This window comes from Podarcis cretensis, assembly GCF_951804945.1.
Source record: "Podarcis cretensis genome assembly, chromosome: 11".
NCBI classification, from domain to species: domain Eukaryota; kingdom Metazoa; phylum Chordata; class Lepidosauria; order Squamata; family Lacertidae; genus Podarcis; species Podarcis cretensis.
In genome coordinates this window covers 16,235,231-16,256,608 of record NC_137180.1, presented here as the reverse complement: position 1 = coordinate 16,256,608, position 21,378 = coordinate 16,235,231, and the positions used below count along the sequence as shown (strand labels likewise).

Below are 21,378 nucleotides of genomic sequence, written 5' to 3'. Positions count from 1 at the left end.
CACTTCTCTCTATTTCTACATTTATTTACAAAGCTAAATTGGGTCCTCAAGGGACCTATTTATGCCCATGCACGTAATGCCCCTTCCGACCTTCAGGAGGAGGGGGGGTTGTGGGATCACGACCCCGCCCACACTCTGCGAGGCTGGCGTCAGCCTCGCAGGAGACAGGGATTCACCCAATTAGCATACCCTGTGGCGCCAGCCAATTGGCTGGCGGCAGGGGCGGGCCTTCCTAGGGCCACTTAAGGTCAGGGCAGCCCCTGGCTCACCCCCTTTCTTCCCTGGAGACGACGCAGTTTGCAGTTTGCAGTTTGGGTTTCCCTCAGCTGCTGGACCACAGGGAAGTTTACCTTTTGTTATTCCTTTCTCCTCTAGGAGTGAGGGCTGCTTAATTCGCCTTTATTGCGCTGCTCTCTTCATAATTGGGTACTTTGGCTGAATTTTAATTGATTGGGGTGCCTGGGGGGGTGACTACATTGCCATTCGTCGTTAATTCTGCTGGTGCGTTGCTGTTTGTGTGTGTGTTTATTGTTCCCGTGGTCAGCAGAGGTGCTTCAGAATTTCCTCATCCTTCCTCCTTTTGCTTCTCCCCCTCTCTCCCCATGGTTTGAATGCTCTTTAATCAGCTGATTTTACACGGTCTCCGTTCTGCCCCCCTTGTTTTTCCCCTCTCCCCAGCTAATTTAAACAGTCTCCATTCTGCCCCTTCGTTTCTCCCCTCTCCCCGGCCAGCCCTCACGTTTCCCGCATATCAGCTGTTCCTGCTTGTGGGAGATCTTATCTGCCTTGCCTGGAGCCTTCCTGCCTTGCTTCTTTGTTGCCTTTGTTCTTGAGCTGCAGGGCACCTCGTGGAATATGCTGTAGCTTCACAGAAAAAGCTCCCTTTCTTTTACAGGGAATTTTCAGCATTCGCTGCTGGTGTTGCTTTATTTCTAAACTGCTTGATTTTCAGGAGTTGTTATCTCTATTTTTGTGGGGCTTTTCTCCTTCTGGGGGTTTTCCCCCTTTGCGCTCCATTCCAGCTGCTGCAGTTTAACACGGGAGCTGTAATTGAGCTAAAATCACTGTGTGTGTGTGTTTGTGTGCTTTCCTTCCAGCATCTCTTTCACGTCTACAGTTTTACAGGAAGCTCTGTGTGTTTCAGTGCAAGTTCCCTGCCCTCAGGAGCTTGCCTTGCCTGCTGCTGCATGCCCCCTTCAGAAGAATTTATTCAGCTTTGTGGAGCTTTTTCTAGTGATCCGTTGCCTGCCCTCGACTGCTGACCGCCTGTCCTGCAAGGAGCTCAAGGAAGAAAGGCCGGAGGACACAGCGCACCCATCCAATCAGGTTTTTGCTGTTGGGGCTTCAGGCTTTAGCTAGGGGTTTGTGCAGGGGAGCGTGGTGCAACTAGGTGGATGGCAGCTGCGGGAGGAGAGCGGGCTGCATTTGGTGCCGGTTGTGTTTCATTTTCCTGCTGGGGTGAGGGGGCAGAATTTCTTGTCAAATAATCATTTCAGCAGCATTCTTGAGGGGGTGAGTTCTACAGGCTGTTTTATTTTCGCGCGGAAGTTTAGACTTGGAAAGCATCGGAAGCAGCTGTGCCGTTGCCGGGCAACCACCGTGCCCCTGCCGCCATTTCATCCACCCACATTGCCTTCCGGGCGGTTGCCATTTTACTATAGGCACTCCACGTGGGAAGTAATTTTAAAAACCCTACCTTTTAAGCCTAACCGGCGGAAAAACCAGGGAAATAATTAATGTTCATAAGGGGTACGTGGGGAATGCCTGCAGGTTTTGCTCTTGCGGTTGTGGAATTTTTTCAGTGTTAAAGGGCTAGCGTTAAGTGTTTCCGCACATGTTCCTTGCCGCTAGGCAGTGGGAACGCATTACGGCCGCCATTTTGATTGCCCACGTGGCCTTGCGGCGGCGGCCATTTTAGGAGAGGCAAAACCACGTGGGATCTACTTTTTGAGTGCCCCTCACTTTCTATTTGGTTTTAAATTCAAAAGCAATATAAACAATATAAACAAAGGAAATAAACACAAGCAATATAAACAAAGGATGATAGCGCAACTATTAATAGAGCCTAGCTTAAATATGAGCATGCAAGGGGCTGCAGGGAGCCCCTCCTCTTGGTGCATAAGCTTGCATAGAGCTGGCTACAGCGTCTCTGGCTAGGCTAATCTTAGAATTAATATCCTCTAATTAATTGACTGCTTTTGTTTATACTTACACTCTCGAGAATTTCATTCTGGGAATTTAGGAAACACATTTAAATCAAATTGAAGCATTAGTGCATAGTATACTGGAATTCAGATTATTTTATTCAGCTTGCGGTGCTCTGTGGAGCTGTGTCATTTACTCTCTGCCTAGGCTTTAATTTTATAATTTGGTATAGTCAATTCATAGTTATAAGGAAAAGAGATCCAGGTTTTACATCATTTGATTTATTAAAGGGTTTCTTCGCCTGCAATCTCTTGCGAGCTTCGCATACAGGTTATAGGGAATCTAAAGCAAATAGCTCATGCCTCTTTTACGTTCATCTCTTTCTGGTATTTCATCAGTTAGTTTATAAGTATATATTTAATCTGGCAATTTTAAATCATTTGGTTGATTTTGATAATAGTGCTTAAGGGCTTTTGGGAGCTTTGCTTTGCTCATAGGTTTGTTGCATAAGTCAACTTATCATCTTTCACTGCTGTATTGCTGGGTTACAATGTATAATTCTACCTCTAGCTTGCTGCATAGCTGCTGACATTATCAAAGGTGCTCTTCTGTTTATTATAGACTCAGTATTCCTCTAAATACATTGCTTGAGGTGTGGGCTGGTATTTTGGTTTGCTATCCAGTGCAGATAATAATGAGCTACGGTGATATTGTTTGCAGCTAAATACAATTTGTTGGAGATTAGTTAGGCATCTTTGATTCCTTTAAACTCACCAGTGCAGACAATACTGAACTACTGTGATATTGCTCGCACCTCACCCATATAATCCAAGCTAGTTGGCGTTGATTTTACTGAACCAGGCTAATTAAGGGTATCAAACTACGTCTGCTCAAAATGCCGCTATATCTGGGGTGGCACAAGGGAACCAGGAGGGGTCCCAGGCTTTGTAATGCCTACTGTATCGGGGGGGGGGGGGCATAAGGGAACCAAGAGGGGCCTCAGGCCTTCGTAGTGCCTAGTAACCCACATACTTTGGCACAGTTTTTTTCAATGCTCTTAGACATTTTATAGGCAATATAGGCCCGCAGGCCAGGTGGCAGCGGTACCTCTTGCGCTCACCCAAGAATGCATCCCGGATACGCCACCTAACGTTGTGGACCGCCCTGGTACCTCCGCGGCCACCGCAGCAGTGCTGAGAGCAGCCAATGATTCAACAGTGAGTCCTGTGTCCAAGATGGGTTAGGGTAGCCTCCTGTGCCCTGCAACCCGCAGGCCTAGTCAGTGTTTCCTCTGCTTTGGAAACCTTTTTACCAACAATTCAGGCCCATGGTCACTACGGCCTCTTCCGAAATAGTGAGGAGCTCCTTTGCACTTTGGCCTCCTTATTTAGGGTTCCACATTCGGGTAGCAATCCATTTATGCATCCTCACACATAATTACAGTCTACGTGTCCCTGGGTTTCCAATGACAGATCCTCGGGAGGTAGGGCTCATGCTTACAATTATAACCTTTCTGCCTCTCAGTATACCCCAGACTTTCCCAGTATTCCACAGGGAATGCTGTGGAAGGGAGAAAGAAGTCTAAGTAAGAAGAAGCATTCGGCCAAGAAGAGCAAAAGAAGTAAGCCTTCTGATGCCGAGGACGATTCAGAAAAGCTTCCTGCTGCCCACAACCTGCTGTGTTCCGAGCGACCAGAATTACTGGATGGAGCATATGGGTCCCTATGTGGGAAAAGGAAAGTCAGAAAATTTGAAGCCAAGCGAGTCCCTCACCATGAGGTTTGCTGGGAGTACAACACGGGTGTGTGCCAAGGGCCAAATTGTAAGTATGTGCATGAATGTGAGAAGTGCCTAGGTAACCACCCAGCGTCTTCGTGTTTTAAAGGTAAACAGCCTTTTCCGGGCAGCAGGGGGCATTTCCATCAGGGGTCTTGAAAAGCTCACAGACCCGCCAAAAAGAACAGCCAGAAACTGGTATTAATTTGGCCCTTGACTGGCATGTTCTCTTCTGTTGAGCCCTCACCTCTTAGAACCCTTCTCGATAGATACCCTAAAAATAGAGGCAGCAAAGAGTTTCTCTTATGGCCTCAGGATCCTCATTTCATTACCCCCTAACTCGGGGAACCCCCCCCCCCCAAACCAAAGAATCAGTTCGGGAAGTGTCCCGTCTAAACAGTTATCGCACTCCTAGAGTGGCAAACCTGTCCCGGACCTTTGACCTTTAGTGCTTAGAAATAAACATCTACTTCTCTAACAAATTTACCCCTGGGGTTAACAAGGGCATCACGGATGCACAGGTGCAGCGAATTGCCACAGCCATTCCGGGAGCACCTTTGGAGCCTTGGGAACATGATGTCCTGAAGGGAGTATTAGCTTCAGGAGCCAAGCCCACGCTTAGATCTTTTAAAAGGGCTTGGGTGGACTTTATGGAGTTTCAAGGCAAACTTATAAAATAATAATAATAAAATATGATAATGATAATAATAATGACAATAATAATAATAGTAAAAAAAAAAAAAAAAAAACCAAAAACCTACGCTTGACACACCTCAAGGTAAATTAAAAAATCCTAAGCTTCACACGCCTCCTACCAAGGCTGAAGCTCTGCAATACTTGGTACATTGGAGAGTGCTGGGTCGTGCAGCAAAGACTCTTAAACATCCAGTAGGCGGCAATCTCTTTTTTCTGTAAGGTTGTTTAATCCAGAGACCCTGGTGTGGCCTTCTTAGTGTGAAGGGCACTGTGGGGCTGGCGCAGGCCGCAGCCTCCTAAAAGTGATGGTAGAAGGCCCTTAACTTATGACATTCTATGCTAATTCATAAATAAATAAATAAATGTAAAATAATAATAATAATAATAATAATAATAAACCATAAAAAAAAAAACAACAAGAAGGAAGAAAATTAAGAAGTATCTGTTGGTCCGAGGACAAGGCCCAGTTATTTACAGCTGCATACTCCATTGCCTTTGGCGCTATGCGCAGTGGCGAAGTGGTTTGTAAGGGCCAACCAGATTCCATTGCCCGAGGTAGTTTCAGAGACCTGACCTTGTTCAGATCCAATTTAGTCCTGCATGTCCAATGTTCCAAAACCGATCAGCAGTAAAGGACACTAAACAATTCATGTACATGGGACCAACCGTCTCAGGTCCATTCCTCGAACATTGGGATGGCTCCGGCCTTGCACGGCATCAGTCCATGCACGTTATGCGAAGGGCGATTGCTGCCTGAGGTTTACCCTCAGCTAAATTCACGGTTAACTCCTTTCGGATTAGGGCCGCCACCACAGCAGTGCATTTGGGACTCTCATCTGAAAGGATGAAGGACTTGGGGGCAGTGGAAGTCTGATGCATTAAGGGAAGTCTGATGCATATAAAGGATATATTCATAAGACCTTGTGATTGTTCACAGTATACCTGACCTGGCTTTGTTACCTTCTTTTGCTTTCAGGTGACGTTGTGATGCATATTTGGAGTATAGGCCCTGCACCGTCCACTGGGATATAAACCATGCCGCTAATGGGGACCTAGGGTGCAGGAGCTACGAGGGCGCGCATCTGGATAATCGGGCACAGCATGGTGCATTGGGCCAGGGTCCGCGCCATCAATTCCGGTCTCGGGCCGCACCTTAGCTACATAAATATATCTTGGATCTCTCGAAGGAGAATGCGCTGGGCCAAAAAATGTTGCCCGCTATTAGGGCCAGAGAGGCGGCGGAGGGGCCCCCAGATGCTTTAGATACCCAATTAGGCGAAAAGTGTTAGCTTACAGAAAGGCAGTCGACTTGATGTGGCATATCTTTAGTGACTTGGAGGAACTTAAGGCCTCTTACCCAAACGTCACTACTAGTTTATTTGGGGCCTCGTGGATGGAGAGGCGGGTTTGGAGAGATTGCAGGTGCCCGATAGCCATAAACAGGGCTAGGAAAGCCTGGCATTGGGCGGTGGTGCGTAGAGTGGCAGCCCTGGGTGGGAGTGGCATTGAGGGCCCACCCAGTGCCATGGTCATCCAGCTGAGCGAGAACGACTTGGCGTATAGGAAAGGGGTGGACTTGATATGGAACATTATCAATGACTTGGAATTGTTGAGGGCATCCCATGAAAACATTACAATAATCTGGTCATCTTTGCTGGAAAGGCGATGTTGGAAAGGGATGCAGAAAAACCCGTGGCTGTGAACAAAGCTAGGAGAATTGTGGAGCGCACGGTGGCTCGTAGAGTGGCCGCATGGGGCGGTCGGGTCATTCAGCACCCATGCATACGGTTTGACAAGGAAATGCTTTATCACTGGGATGGCGTGCATACGGTTTGACAAGGAAATGCTTTATCACTGGGATGGCGTGCATCTATCTGATGCTGGCAATGCTATTTGGTTGGCAGATAATTTTCAAGGCGTTAGGGATTGGTTACAGGTCTGAGGGTATTGGCGGCGAGCCGGCTTGCGGCTCGGTGGCGGTAGGCATTGGCCGGGGTATTATCATGCAGATGAGGTTGGGGGGGAGGAACGCCATCACCTCCCCCAATGCTTGAAGGGTAGTTCGTTAAAGGACTCCGAGGGGCGACGCCTCGTCCGAAACCTACGGAGGCTAGGGCCTAAAGCGCGCCCCCGAGCGGTAACCCCTTGGGGAGCGCCCAGGGATATGCATCTCGGGTGGCTCCCCCTGTTGGTGTTTAACCCTTCCCGGTCAGACCGGATAGTCGGTTAGGGCCAATGCCTAAAGCCAATACCCTTCTTTCCTGTAATCAATAAAGTTGTGGCCATTTTTCGCCCATTAACCTAAAACTCTGTGTCCGTTGTCTTCATTTATTCCACCTGTGGGGGGGAGGGAATAGCCACACAATGCCCCTTCCGACCTTCAGGAGGAGGGGGGGTTGTGGGATCACGACCCCGCCCACACTCTGCGAGGCTGGCGTCAGCCTCGCAGGAGACAGGGATTCACCCAATTAGCATACCCTGTGGCGCCAGCCAATTGGCTGGCGGCAGGGGCGGGCCTTCCTAGGGCCACTTAAGGTCAGGGCAGCCCCTGGCTCACCCCCTTTCTTCCCTGGAGACGACGCAGTTTCCCACCCACCCGCCCTTTAGGTTTTGCCACTGACCTTGCTATGGGCTTCGGCTGGTCGCCGCATGGGGCCTGGTAGGAGGTTTTCCATTTGGCTAATTGGCTGGTTTTGTGAGCCACTTGGTTTTTTCGCCTACCTCGTAGCAAATCGTCACAACTCCCTCGGTTTTGGCGGTAGGCATTGGCCGGGGTATTATCATGCAGATGAGGTTGGGGGGGAGGAACGCCATCACCTCCCCCAATGCTTGAAGGGTAGTTCGTTAAAGGACTCCGAGGGGCGACGCCTCGTCCGAAACCTACGGAGGCTAGGGCCTAAAGCGCGCCCCCGAGCGGTAACCCCTTGGGGAGCGCCCAGGGATATGCATCTCGGGTGGCTCCCCCTGTTGGTGTTTAACCCTTCCCGGTCAGACCGGATAGTCGGTTAGGGCCAATGCCTAAAGCCAATACCCTTCTTTCCTGTAATCAATAAAGTTGTGGCCATTTTTCGCCCATTAACCTAAAACTCTGTGTCCGTTGTCTTCATTTATTCCACCTGTGGGGGGGAGGGAATAGCCACACAACCCAGAGCTTTCTCCTTTGGCGTGCGCATTCGGAACACCCGCCCACCTCTCCCTACTTTTAGGGCTTTGCGCTTGACCTTGCTACGCTGTTGTGTGTCATCTGTCATTGGAACAGGGGCACGGCAGGAATTTTCCCCACTTGGCTGATTGGCTGGTGCCAATTGGGTTTCGCCTGCTATGCAGCAAATCGTCACAACTTGTAAGGTTGCAGATAGGCTCTGGTTCAGGTGATAGGGATGGGAGAACGCTCTCGCCATCCCTATGTGAAGGGTATTCCGTTAAAGGAATCCAGGGACTCGATGGTTTGGTCAACCCCTGAGAGGGGGTTGTGCCCATGCCTGAGTCCAGGGGGACATCTGGGTGGTAGACATAGCCTGTTCCCAGCTTTCCGCCTATCTGGGTGTTCACCCTTGGCTGACCTATGATAGAGCTCTGGGTCAGCGCTACCTGCAAGGGTGCAGGGAGCTAGTCAAACCAGAGCCTATGCAACCACTCACTTGCTGTAATCAAGTTGTGGCCTAAATTCTGCCAAAAACCAAACCAAAATTTGAGTCTTGTCTGAATTTATTTAAGGGGGAGGTTTAAAGGTCTGAACACGCAAAAGCATGGCTTTGTCTCGGCTGTGGCACCAGAGCCAATTGTTGAATCAGAATTATGGAGGTGTCCTAGAGGTGGAGCACTCCAGCACCAATCAACATTCTCTGTCCTTTTACTCACACCGGCAGCCAAACAGTGAACATTGAATAGTCCACTGATTGGTGGCCAAAACATTAATAAAAAACAAACAAACATTGAGAACTGTAATTACAGACTTTGCCCAGAACGTCTGTGTTCCTGGAGTTTGGCTTTTAATATACACAGTTTACATCAATATCTTAAGGTTTCCAGAATGCACTCCAAAAACCAGACCACATTCTTAAAAGACCCTGGGACCTAGTACAGCAGTAATAATAATAATAACAGAAGCAAACCACTGTTTTATTTTTCAAAATAGTTCCCTGCAAATGTCAATTCATCTCTTTTCTCCAATGTCCCGTGCAATTAACATGCCTTCGTGATGCACATATAAGTATTTTTTTATCATATGCATGAAGTTGTAACATGGTGGGTTTTTTCTACTGGGTATTTGCTTTTAAAAATGTAAAAAAAAAAAAAAGTTCTCTTTTTTCCTAATACTTTTCAAGAAAACAAAACAAAACAGCTTTGAATTAAACATACGTAACAGAATCCGGTCACAGATTATAGAATACCTGGTACAGAATCAGACTAGATCACAGCAGGTAATTAAATTTTCTTAGAAGAGTTGCTACCTGTTTTGTGTGTTTATTATTGTTCCGCAACAGCCTTTCCTACTGCAAGTAATATCAGCCAGTCATTGAGGGCATGTCTGACAAAAACTATAGCTGACACCTCACATGCTTCCAGGAATACAGCTGTAATATAGACTTGATGTTTGAGTCGGTCATCATTTGCCTTTCAGTATTTTAAGTTTTGGAACTCAGTCTGGCAGAATCTCTTCATCTGGGTTGCCCTGGTAACCAGTGCCAAGATAGCTTTCCCTTTATTAACAATACTTTCCAACTTGATTTATCACTAGCCGCCATCTCCAATTTAGTATATGATATCCCAAGGTTAGTCCTATCAAATTAGAAAAGATTTTTCATTCTACATATGGTTGCTTTCATTCTCGGCTGCTAGTAAGATCTGGGTCAAGATAAGAGGGAAATAATACATTTTTAAGAGTCTTTAGCATGAAAATGTAGGGTAGTCTCTAATGTTAGCCATATTCACTGTAGACCCATTAAAGCTATTAGGCATGACTAACTTAGATCTATTAATTTTAATGAGTCTGATCTGAGCAAAATTTAATTGGAATAAAATGTATGGCCATAGCCACTCAAAGCTTACAGGGTGGGCATGAATTTATCATATGAATTTCAACCTGCATCTTATCTCTACCTGTTGCAGTATTTGACACAGAGGCTGCTAGTGAAGAACTGTAATAATACTAATACTAATACAACAACAACAACTACTACTACTACTAATTTATTTATACCCTGCCCATCTGGCTGGGTTTCCACACTCTGGGCGGCTCCCAGTAGAATTAATGATGATGATGATGATGATAAGGCGATAAAACATCAGACAGTAAAAGCTTCCCTAAACAGGATTGCCTTTAGGTGTCTTCTAAAAGTCAGATAGTTGTTTATTTCCTTGACATTTGATGGGAGGGTGTTCCACAGGGCAGGCACCACTACCGAGAAGGCCCTCTGCCTGGTTTCCTGTAACCTCACTTCTCGCAGTGAGGCAACCACCAGAAGGCCCTTGGAGCTGGACCTCAGTGTCTGGGCTGAACGATGGGGGTGGAGACGCTCCTTCAGGTCTACTGGGCTGAGGCCATTTAGGGCTTTAAAGGTCAGCACCAACACTCTGAATTGTGCTCGGAAACACAATCTGAAGTCATCTTTCCCACAGTTGACGAAATAGCTCTAATAGTGATAATAATAATAATAATAATAATAATAATAATAATAATAATTTATTTGTACCCCGCCCATCTGGCTGGGTTTCCCCAGCCACTCTGGGCGGCTTCTACAAAGAAGACCGCCCCCCCATTGTTACAATGACATTTAATGATGTGTTTTTCAAATGTTTGTGTTTTAAGGCACAGTGGCAGAACCAGTTTTGTTTAAATATTGGCAAACTTATTATTTGGATAGGAAGCATCTCCCGTTCTTCGACATTTCCTTTGTGACTCTGTCTTCGTGCTTTATAGAGAGACAAATGGGCAGCAGTGACTGAAGACTCGTTGCTCAGGAGCAAATGCAGAGAAAGGAGGATTACACAAAGGCCTAAAATGGGTGGCCATCATTTCATGTCATTGTAGCAATGGGGGGGGGGGAGAGAAGGATCCGTTAAAATGATCTCTCTTTGGATCTAAATGCAGAAGAAAGTGGTTCATTTCATTCATTAAAAAAAGAAGCATACTTTTCAGATATATACATTTCACTGATTTTACAGTCATTTTGAAACTTTTAAAACTTGACTTCCTTCCCCCTTTGTCTGCGGTTCCTTAAGTTTATTTTTAGTTTCTTCTACATATCCAAATTAACTTAACATACTCATTTACTTATCTTCTTTAAATATATATTCTTATGTAGCTGCAGGTTATTCCAATAATCCTGCCAGTGTTTTTATCTGTTTACAATTTGTCTGTAAATATTCAATAAACCATTTCCATTCTTTTATAAAAAAAGTTTGTTATCTTGATTTCTTATTCTTCCAGTAAGTTTCACCATTTCTGCATATTCCTTATGTTTTTGTATCCATTCTTCCTTTGCTGGGACTTCTCCTTCTTTCCATTTTAGGGCAAGAAACATTCTTGCCATCGGAGTCAAATACATGAAAAACATTCTATACGATTCTATCCCTACAATTCCCAAGAGAAAGGCTTCTGGTTGTTGTTGTTGGGTTTTTTTTTTTTTTTACAAATGTTATTTTTAACATCTTTTTCATTACATTGTATATCATTTCCCAGTAAGCCTTAACCCTACTACAAAGCCACCACATATGATAAGTTCATTCCACTCTTCATTGTAGAGCTTGGCTCTGCCATTAAGCAGAATGAGGCGGACACCTCAGGTGGCAGATTCTGGGAGATGCAGAAAGATAATGAAGACAATGAAGAACTAGGTGCACTATTCACAGCCTGCCTTGCATTCCCTAACTTGCTTCCCCCAGATGTAGTAGAGGAGGACATCCCATCAATGGTGTTGTAAGAATTTGTCCTTCACAGCAGGAAGAAAATGTCTTGGGCCAGTCTGTCTAAGCCATGGATAGGCTACTAAATCCGGCCCATGGACGGTCCAGGAACCAGTGTGTTTTTATATGAGTACAATGTGCCCTTTAATTTAAAATCTCTGGGTTATTTGGGGGCATAGGAATTGGTTCATTTCCCCCCCTTCAAAATATAGACCGGCCCGCACAAGGTCTGAGGGACAGTGGACCGGGCCCCTGCTGAAAAAGTTTGCTGACCCTGCCACCTAGCATCACATTATAAATATTGGACCTAGGGAGTAAAATCAGTACTTTTGACAAATAGATGCCAGCACGAAGCCTTCGCTTTTATTGTCTTGTTGAGCCCTAACCTTTTAATCCGATATATTTAGGATAGACGAATTCTCCCTTTTCTGCTCCTCTGATATAAAATGGAGTGTGCTATTCATTTATTCCGTTAAATCCACTTTGCAGACTTATGTGGAAGAAGGGGAAGAATTTAGATCAGATCCGAATGAATCCAGATGGACAGAAATTTGATTATATATAAGGAAAATCAGGACAAGCGTGGGCTATTAGATTTCTTCAGCTGCATCCCCATGATTAAACTTTGAAAAGAAGTTTTGTTCCTGCCCTGCCTCCCTCAATCAGAATTTGGAGCACAAACCTTAATTCCTACCCAGGCCAGAACCGGGGGTGGAGGGGGGCAATGGGCATGGGCCTATGATTTTGAGGAGGCCGACGCAGGTGGCGCTGTGGGTTAAAGCCTCAGCGCCTAGGACTTGCCGATCGAAAGGTCGGCGGTTCGAATCCCTGCGGCGGGGTGCGCTCCCGCTGCTCGGTCCCAGCGCCTGCCAACCTAGCAGTTCGAAAGCACCTCCGGGTGCAAGTAGATAAATAGGGACCGCTTACCAGCGGGAAGGTAAACGGCGTTTCCGTGTGCGGCTCTGGCTCGCCAGAGCAGCGATGTCACGCTGGCCACGTGACCCGGAAGTGTCTCCGGACAGCGCTGGCCCCTGGCCTCTTAAGTGAGATGGGCGCACAACCCCAGAGTCTGTCAAGACTGGCCCGTACGGGCAGGGGTACCTTTACCTTTACCTTTACTTTGAGTTTCCTGGGGCACATCTCAAATGGATGCCAGTGCCACTCTAAGAGAATGAGGGAGGCGTTCATGGTGAGTTCTGGCACCTCTTTTTCTAGAAAAATAGCACTGTGAGCCACCATGCTTACTGACTTTGGGAAGTCAGCACGAGGCTGCCAGAGCCCTCACACTACCTTCCCAAAGTTGGGTAACGGAGACGCAGGGTTTTGGGAGGGAGGCGCTAGGGCTCTGGCAATGTCCTGGAAAGGAGTACAAATTCTGTGGCATACAGTGTGTATGCCACGACTGCGGTCCGTGTTTTGTTAGCCCCAAAATGGAAAACAAGTGAGGTCTCAACTAAAGAAGAATGGCAACTTAAGCTGACGGAATATGCACAGCTTGCAGACTTAACATATAGAATACGAGAACAAGAAGAACATACGGTTAGAGAAGATCGGAAAACGTTTGTTGAATATATGGGTGAAAATTGTACACACCTGAAAACGTCTATCAGAGCATAGGAGTCAACTCCTAGGGGCCAAAATCCCTTCAGTCTCCCCACAAAATAGTTGAGCGCCCCCCCCCAGTTGAATTGCCATTCAAATGGTGTGTGTGTGTGTTGCATCTTTTGTGGGATTATGCAAGGAAGGGCTTACTTGAGCCATCCCAATATTTTATTCAAGTTGACACCCCTGTGTCAGAGACATATTACCTGTGATTCCTGCATTGACTCTTGGGCTCCTTCCAACTCTGCAATTCTATGATTCTACGAATTGAAAGATACATTCAAAACATATGGAACAATCGTTTTCTATTCTTGCCCTTGACTGTCGCTCCAAGCAAAGTTTCTGTTGGAATCCACTGACGTTTTTTAATTTATGAAAGAATGTATGCATTATGTTCCTGGCAAAGCAGACTGCGACAGAACAGCTAATATAGCCTGAGACAATATCTAATATTCCTTCCACCTACACATTTCCCCCTGCGTACATATCCACTGTTATAGATGTCTTTAGAGTAATGCCAGCTTCAGCAAATCAAGGTGGTTGTGATTGTCGTAACAGTAGAGCTGCCTAGAGATTTTATTCCTTTTCCATTCCCTATTCAAAATGCACACTCTTTCTGTTTGAAGGGATCTATTTCTGGCTTAAACTGCCAGGCGTTTTGCTGAAGTTGGTTACACCCACACGGCTCTGTTTAACTTTCGTCTTTTGCTAGCTTGGTCATGCGTGATGGTGACCCACCTACAGCGGTACCTCAGGTTACAGACGCTTCAGGTTACAGACGCATCAGGTTACAGATTCCGCTAACCCAGAAATAGTACCTCGGGTTAAGAACTTTGCTTCAGGATGAGAACAGAAATTGTGCTCTGGCGGCGCGGCAACAGCGGGAGGCCCCATTAGCTAAAGTGGTACCTCAGGTTAAGAACAGTTTCAGGTTGAGAACGGACCTCCAGAACGAATTAAGTTCTTAACCAGAGGTACCACTGTAGTGAGGTTCAAGTATAGGTCAATTATTGAGAAGAGAGGAGGGAATGTTGAATATAATATTATTAGTAAGTTAAGAGTTTTAGAAGTATTGTTCTATTATGGGAAATCTTGATCTGTTTTGAATTTCAGATTATTATAATCTGCTGATTTATAAATTATATATGATTATGAGTTTGACCAAACTGCGGGAGGCAGTGGAAGACAGAGGTGCCTGGCGTGCTCTGGTCCATGGGGTCACAAAGAGTCAGACACGACTAAACGACTAAACCACAACAACATACTACAGTGGTACCTTGGTTCTTGAACTTAATCCATTCCAGCAGTCCATTCAACTCCCGAAATTGTTCAAAAACCAAGGCGCAGCTTCTGATTGGCTGCAGGAGCTTCTTGCACTCAAAGGGAAGCTGTGTCGGACATTCGGCTTCCAAAAAATGTTCGCAAACTGGAACACTTATTTAGGGGTTTGCGGCGTTCGCAAACTGGCGTTGTTCGCAAACTGGAACACTTATTTAGGGGTTTGCGATTTGTTTGGGAGCCAAGCCGTTCGAGTACCAAGGTACCACTGTATTTTGAAACCCAAAGAAGAATGTTAAGTGATATAAAGCTGCATATATATTTGTTGCTGCAGCTGGCATCCATCTGTCTCAAGAGAGAATGGAGTGTGCTTTCGGGGGTGAATTCAAACCACTGTGTTAGCAGCCCCAATGTTACCTCCCTGGGGCGCAAGCCTGGACAATTTATATGCAGGTCCTGGGCTTCACAGGGAAGAAGACCCCCATCTCATCCTTGCTGATGTGGTCCAAAGGAAAGCAATTCATTCTTTCTTTATGTCTACTATATCTGTTAGGGATGTGGGTGGCGCTGTGGGTTAAACCACAGAGCCTAGGACTTGCTGATCAGAAGGTCGGCGGTTCGAATCCCTGCAAAGGGGTGAGCTCCTGTTGCTCGGTCCCTGCTTCTGCCAACCTAGCAGTTCAAAAGCACGTCAAAGTGCAAGTAGATAAATAGGTACCGCTCCGGTGGGGAGGTAAAGGGCGTTTCCGTGCGCTGCTCTGGTTCGCCAGAAGTGGCTTAGTCATGCTGGCCACATGACCCGGAAGCTGTACGCCAGCTCCCTCAGCCAATAAAGCGAGATGAGCACTGCAACCCCAGAGTCGGTCACGACTGGACCTAATGGTCAGGGGTCCCTTTACCCTTAATATATCTGTTACCTATTTGTTAATGCTTACTATATGCATGATCAATTAGCATTGTGTGGGTATTAATTATTCAAACAGAAATTGGCGGGAAATAATGCAGCATTTGTTGCTTTGGGGCAGATGATTGATACCTATCTGCAATGTTATCATAATAAATAGGTTTCCCAGAAGGATCATTCTGGGAAAGGCTACATTCAAAACACATTCAGGATAATGGAAATATCCTCTATTATATTCTAGGCTTGGCTCATGCCCTAAAAATAAATGGTGCATTTGTACATTTGCATATTGTTTCAATGATTTTTTTAAAAAAGAGCTGGGTAATTTGAGTTCATTGATTTATGGCACGGCCAAAAATAACCTCTGTGTACAGCCGGGAACAAGATGAATACATATCTATATAGATACAGATATATGGATATAGTTTAGATAAGTATCTACCCACAGCCTGGACACAGTCTAGATTTTACTCTGGTCCTCATAGTTAGAAAGATCCCCAGTTCACAGGGATTTTAACGTTAGGCTTCATCTAGGTCCTAGATTCCAGGAGTATGCATCAATGCTCTATGGGGCTTGGCTAACCAAAAGGTGATTCAGGGGCTCCCTAAAGTCTTGAGTCAAAATGTGATGTTAGTAAACCCCCAAGCTGGTAGTGTATGCATACCCCACAAGTGTCCCTTTTTAAGCGGAACATCCCAGATCACAGAATCCAAACATGGCTTCTGTTTGGATCCTGGAATGTCCCATTTTTTAAGCCCATCTCTCGCCCCAGGGCACCGGATCAAAAGACGTTCACTCTGGAGCAAGTCGCAGGGTTGCTATTTCTCTGGAACAGGAGAAAACAAACTTGCTCCCCCTTCCTTTAAATATATATATATATTTATTTGCTTTTTCAAATTAAAATTCTACACAGATATATCAAACATAAATAAACAAAAACAAGATTTCAAGGAATCTCCTGGACTTCCCTCCTGCCCTTTGTGGGTCCTGTTATTAATCATTTCCTTCTGCATCTTTTTTGATAGTCCAAATCTTTTACATCCCTATTGTATCTAGAATTCACCCTTAAACTACAAGTGATATTCCAATCGTACTTTTACAAGATTGCTCCATCTTCCATGTGACAACCTGACAGGCATAATCTGTCATAATCTGACCAGCATTCACCCACACCACTGGTAATTCAATTAATTAAATTGGGTGTTAGCCGCCCTGAGCCCGGTCTTGGCTGGGGAGGGCGGGGTAGAAATAAAATTTATTATTATTATTAACCTTGTTTTGTTTGTTTTTAAAAAAAATCCTACCTTTACTAAAGCAAATTTAGCATAGCTGAAAATTATGGGAGCTAGAAATAAACATGGCAATATCTCCTTTTTGGACTAGATCTGGCATCCCCAAACTCAGCCCTCCAGCTGTTGTTGGACTACAACTCCCATCATCCCTAGCTAATAGGACCAATGATCAGGGATGATGGGAATTGTAGTCCCAAAACAGCTGGAGGGCCGAGTTTGGGGATGCCTGGACTAGATTGTTTTCTTGCACTAAATCTCATTAGCCCCCACTCCTCTAATTTTAGTTCATTGTAAATATTTCGTTGCAGCTGTTCATATTTTCAGTATCAGCAATAACAAGCTTCTTTCATAGTAGGTTCCTTTTTAAAACGTTCTGAATTCATTTTTTAAGTGGATCAGTTTTAAGCTGCATCTCCTCCAAAAACAAAAAAATAACAACTAAGAATTAGTTGGTGCTGCAAGAAGGAAAAGGGTTAGGGAAGAAAAAATACATTAAAGACATAAAACCATTTGGCCACTAGGTGCCGCTCTTCTTCCTTGCCAGTCACCAAGTTCTTCCACAGCAGCAAAAGAACATTGTTAGCCTGGAAAGTTTTTAATTCAGTGATTGCATACTGATTCAGTTCGTGCCAACCGTTTTCATTGTCTGGAATTTTTAGCAAAATGATAAGCTTTTCAGAATTTCCCCTATTAGTTTCCATAGATTTTTCAGTGTCGCTAGGAGTGGAGAGGATGAATATGAATAATTCAGTTGGCTGAATAATTCAGCTTACATGTTAATGCAAATCTCCCTAATTTGTACTTCCTGAAACAGGGGAGGCTAAATGCCAGCTTTTAAATTCACCATTTTCTGAATTTTGCAATGTAGTTCTCCAACAAACAAACAAAAGTGCAAAAGTGTGTTGATTAGGGGGAAATGTACACAAATAACTTACAAATTAGGGAAATTTGCTCGCCAAAAAATGTGTATATTAGGAGAAATGTGCCCCCAAATGCTGAATTTTCATGAGGCCTTCTAACAAAGTAAATTGCAAATCAATGAAGAAATATGGTGATCTGAAGATTGGAAAAATGAGTGGTGATGTGGTGATCTAAAGATTGGAAAAATCGGGACAAAGCAAAATTGGCAAATTTGTCCATCTCTAGGTATAACTAAGAACAACTTGAGATTGCTTTAGCATGCAAGCCATCATAATAACTATTCAACTCAATGATATTGTCTTCTCAGGGTTCCTTGCATTTCAAACAAATACCAGCTATTGCCATCCAAGATATGGGTGCTTAGCTCATGGATGGCTATGTTTTCTTCACCAGAAAACAATGACACTCTCCATCTGGTTTATCCACCTTGGAGCCAAATCAAGAATTACGCCAGTGTTGCATGCAATGTTAACCCAGAAGCTACCTTCCTCTTGGGAACAAGGGAAATGGTGCTTAACTCTTCCTTATTTGATGATTTCCCTTTGAAACATGCCCCCAAGATATGTGAAACCAACCCAGCCAGGATTGTGGACTTAGGTCTATATCATAAGTTCAAAAAGAAATATGGTTCTAAAAAGGGACGCGGTTCTAAAAAGGGACGCCAATCAGAAGGTCGGCAGTTCAAATCCCTGAGACGGGGTGAGTTCCCGTTGCTTGGTCCCTGCTCCTGCCAACCTAACAGTTCAAAAGCACATCAAAGTGCAAGTAGATAAATAGGTACCACTCTGGCAGGAAGGTAAACGGCGTTTCCATGTGCTGCTCTGGTTCACCAGAAGCGGCTTTGTCATGCTGGCCACATGACCTGGAAGCCGGCTCCCTCAGCCAATAAAGCGAGATGAGCGCCGCAACCCCAGAGTCAGTCACGACCGGACCTAATGGTCAGGGGTCCCTTTACCTTTACCTCGGGTTACATACGCTTCAGGTTACATACGCTTCAGGTCACAGACACCGCTAACCCAGAAATAGTGCTTCAGGTTAAGAACTTTGCTTCAGGATGAGAACAGAAATCGTGCTCTGGTGGCATGGCAGCAGCAGGACGCCCCATTAGCTAAAGTGGTGCTTCAGGTTAAGAACAGTTTCAGGTTAAGTACGGACCTCTGGAATGAACTAAGTACTTAACCCGAGGTACCACTGTATTTGAATTTCTATACCGCCCTATACCCGGAGGGTCTCAGGGTGGTTCACAAAATAAGATCAAGATATAAAACCACAAAATACATAATAAAAATAAAAACAACAACCCAATAGCCCCCTCCCAAAAAAAAACACCACATTTTAAAAGGGCGTAGGATGAAAATTAGATCAACCAAATGCCTGGTTTAAATGGAACGTTTTTGCCTGGTGCCTAAAGGTGTATAATGAAGGCACCAGGCGAACTTCCCTGGTGCGTTTGTGGGGAGGGCTCTTCCCCCTGCTAGCCCATTCTCCATCTTGGGCTTGGGGACGGGCCCATACTCCACCTCAGCGTGAAGGACTCCAAGGAGGCCCGGGACACTGCTGCTGCCGCTTTGCCGGTGAGTCTTGGGGAGGACCGCTCCCCTTGCAAGCCCATTCTCCACCTTGGGCCTGGGGGCGGGCCCCAGACTCCACCTCAGCATATAAGGCTCCACGGAGGCCTCGGAACATCGCTGCTGCCACTCTGCCGTGCGTTTGTGGGGAGGGCTCTTCCCCCTGCAGGCCCACTCTCCACCAGGCCAGGGGGCGGGGCCCACGCTCACCACCGCCGCAGCCTCGGGGACACTGGTGCTGCTGCAGCGGTTGTTGGAAGTGTTCTTATATGTTTTAAACTGTTTTTATTTTTTTGCTTTGTTGTACCACCATAAGCGGTGGTTTTTATCCATGTACTTTTATTTTGTTTTGATTTATTTTGGGTTGGGGTGGGGTGGTTGGGGAGTGGGGTGGGGATTGGTTTTGTTTTCATGTAATTGTTTTTGTTTGTTTGCTTTTATATTATGTAAATGGAGGCAAGTATGAGGCTTGGGATTCCTACTGTGGAGGGGCGAGGGAGGTATGGCGGTGGGGGCAGATGTCATAGGCGAAGGGGATCGAGATACGGATATGCTCGTACCCCTTCCAATCTGCGCCCCATCCCGAGAGACGAGGGTAGGGTGAGCAAGGATTACTCACCTCCGTCACTGGTGTTGTGCAATGCCAGGTCTATAGGCAACAAAACCGCCACCCTGCGAGATTTCTTCACCTCGCAGGGGGTTGACCTGGCATGTGTGACTCAGACCTGGGTGCGCGAAGGGGATACTGTTACCCTACGAGAGATGGCACCCCCGGGTTTCTCCGTTCTTCACCAGTCGCGGACTGTGGGCCGGGGGGGAGGGGTGGCGTTATTAATCCGGGAAGATTGTTCTTTCAGGGCTCTACCATCGCCATCGATCCCCGGCATTGAATGTGTTGGCCTAGTGTGGGGCTCCGAGGTGAGCTTGGCTGTCTGGCTGGTGTACCGGCCACCTAGCGCACCAGCAGCCACCCTGTCAGGCCTGCTGGAGGCAGTGGCCGGCTGGGCCTTGGACTTCCCTAACCTATTGGTATTGGGGGACTTCAACATCCATGCTGATGCCACTCCCTCCTCACAGGCTCTGGACCTGGTGTCTTCCATGGCGACACTAGGGCTCTCCCAGTTTGTTTCGGGCCCCACACATCAAGCAGGCCACACGCTGGATTTGATCTTTGGCGTCGGTATAGATGTGATCATGTTTCCTTCAATGAAGGTGCCATGGTCTGATCACTATGCTCTGAAAGCCAGGATTGACGTTCTACCCCCACCCTGCTTGGGTGGCGAGCCAATTTGGGCTCGCCTGCAGAGGCTGATGGACCCTGATAGATTCCGTCAAGCCTTGCGGGACCTTTCTCCCCCTGGCGACTCATTGACTGAGCTTGTTGAGGCCTGGAATACCCAGCTCCTGGCAGCCATCAATGAGATCGCACCTAAGCGCCCTCTGCGACCCCGCAGAAACCGGGCTCCCTGGTTTACCGAGGAGCTCCGGAAAATGAAGCGAGACCTCAGACGGCTAGAGCGAGTATGGCGGGGTGCCCGTGACGGAGCCTCAAGAACATCTTATAGGGTTTTTATGAAAACCTATGAGATGGCAGTGAAGGCCGCTAAAAAGTCCTACTTCTCGGCCTCCATTGCATCCGCTAGCTCTCGCCCGGCGCAATTATTTAGTATAATTCGGTCTTTAACGTCCCTCGAAGGACAGCCAAATTTAAATAACAATTTGACACACAGCTGTGAGGCATTTGCGAGCTTTTTTGCGGAGAAGGTCTTGTTGCTCCGCCATGACCTCCCTGCCAATTTGGATACAATACAGGAACTGGAGGCCCCTCGACTGTCCTCGGGTTCAGTATTGGACCACTTTGACTGGATATCCCCAGCTGATGTAGACAGATTCCTCCGAGCTGGAAAGCCCACCACCTGTCCTCTCGACCCGTGCCCGTCCTGGCTGATTAGAGCGTGTCCAGAAGAGGTGCGGGGCCCCCTGGGGGATATCATCAATCTGTCCCTTGGCACCGGGACATTCCCAGGGGAACTGAAGGAGGCAGTGGTGCGCCCGCTCTTAAAGAAAACATCATTAGATCCCTTAGATCTATCCAATTACCGCCCGGTTTCGAATCTTCCATTCCTGGGTAAGGTGATTGAGAGAGCGGTTGCTGAACAGCTTGGTAGGTTTCTGGATGAAACATCAGCTCTGGATCCATTCCAGTCCGGCTTCCGCGCTGGTCATGGGACCGAGACGGCTCTGGTCGCCCTAACAGATGATCTCCGCAGGCAGCTGGATCGAGGC

At 46.4% G+C, this 21,378-nt stretch overlaps 1 long non-coding RNA gene across 1 annotated transcript in view; it reads left to right on the top strand.

Annotated features, from left to right (window-relative positions):
- LOC307226898 overlaps positions 1-21,378 on the top strand; it is an 84,789-nt gene that overhangs the window by 33,903 nt on the left and 29,508 nt on the right. The gene's annotated exons all lie outside the window — the stretch shown is intronic.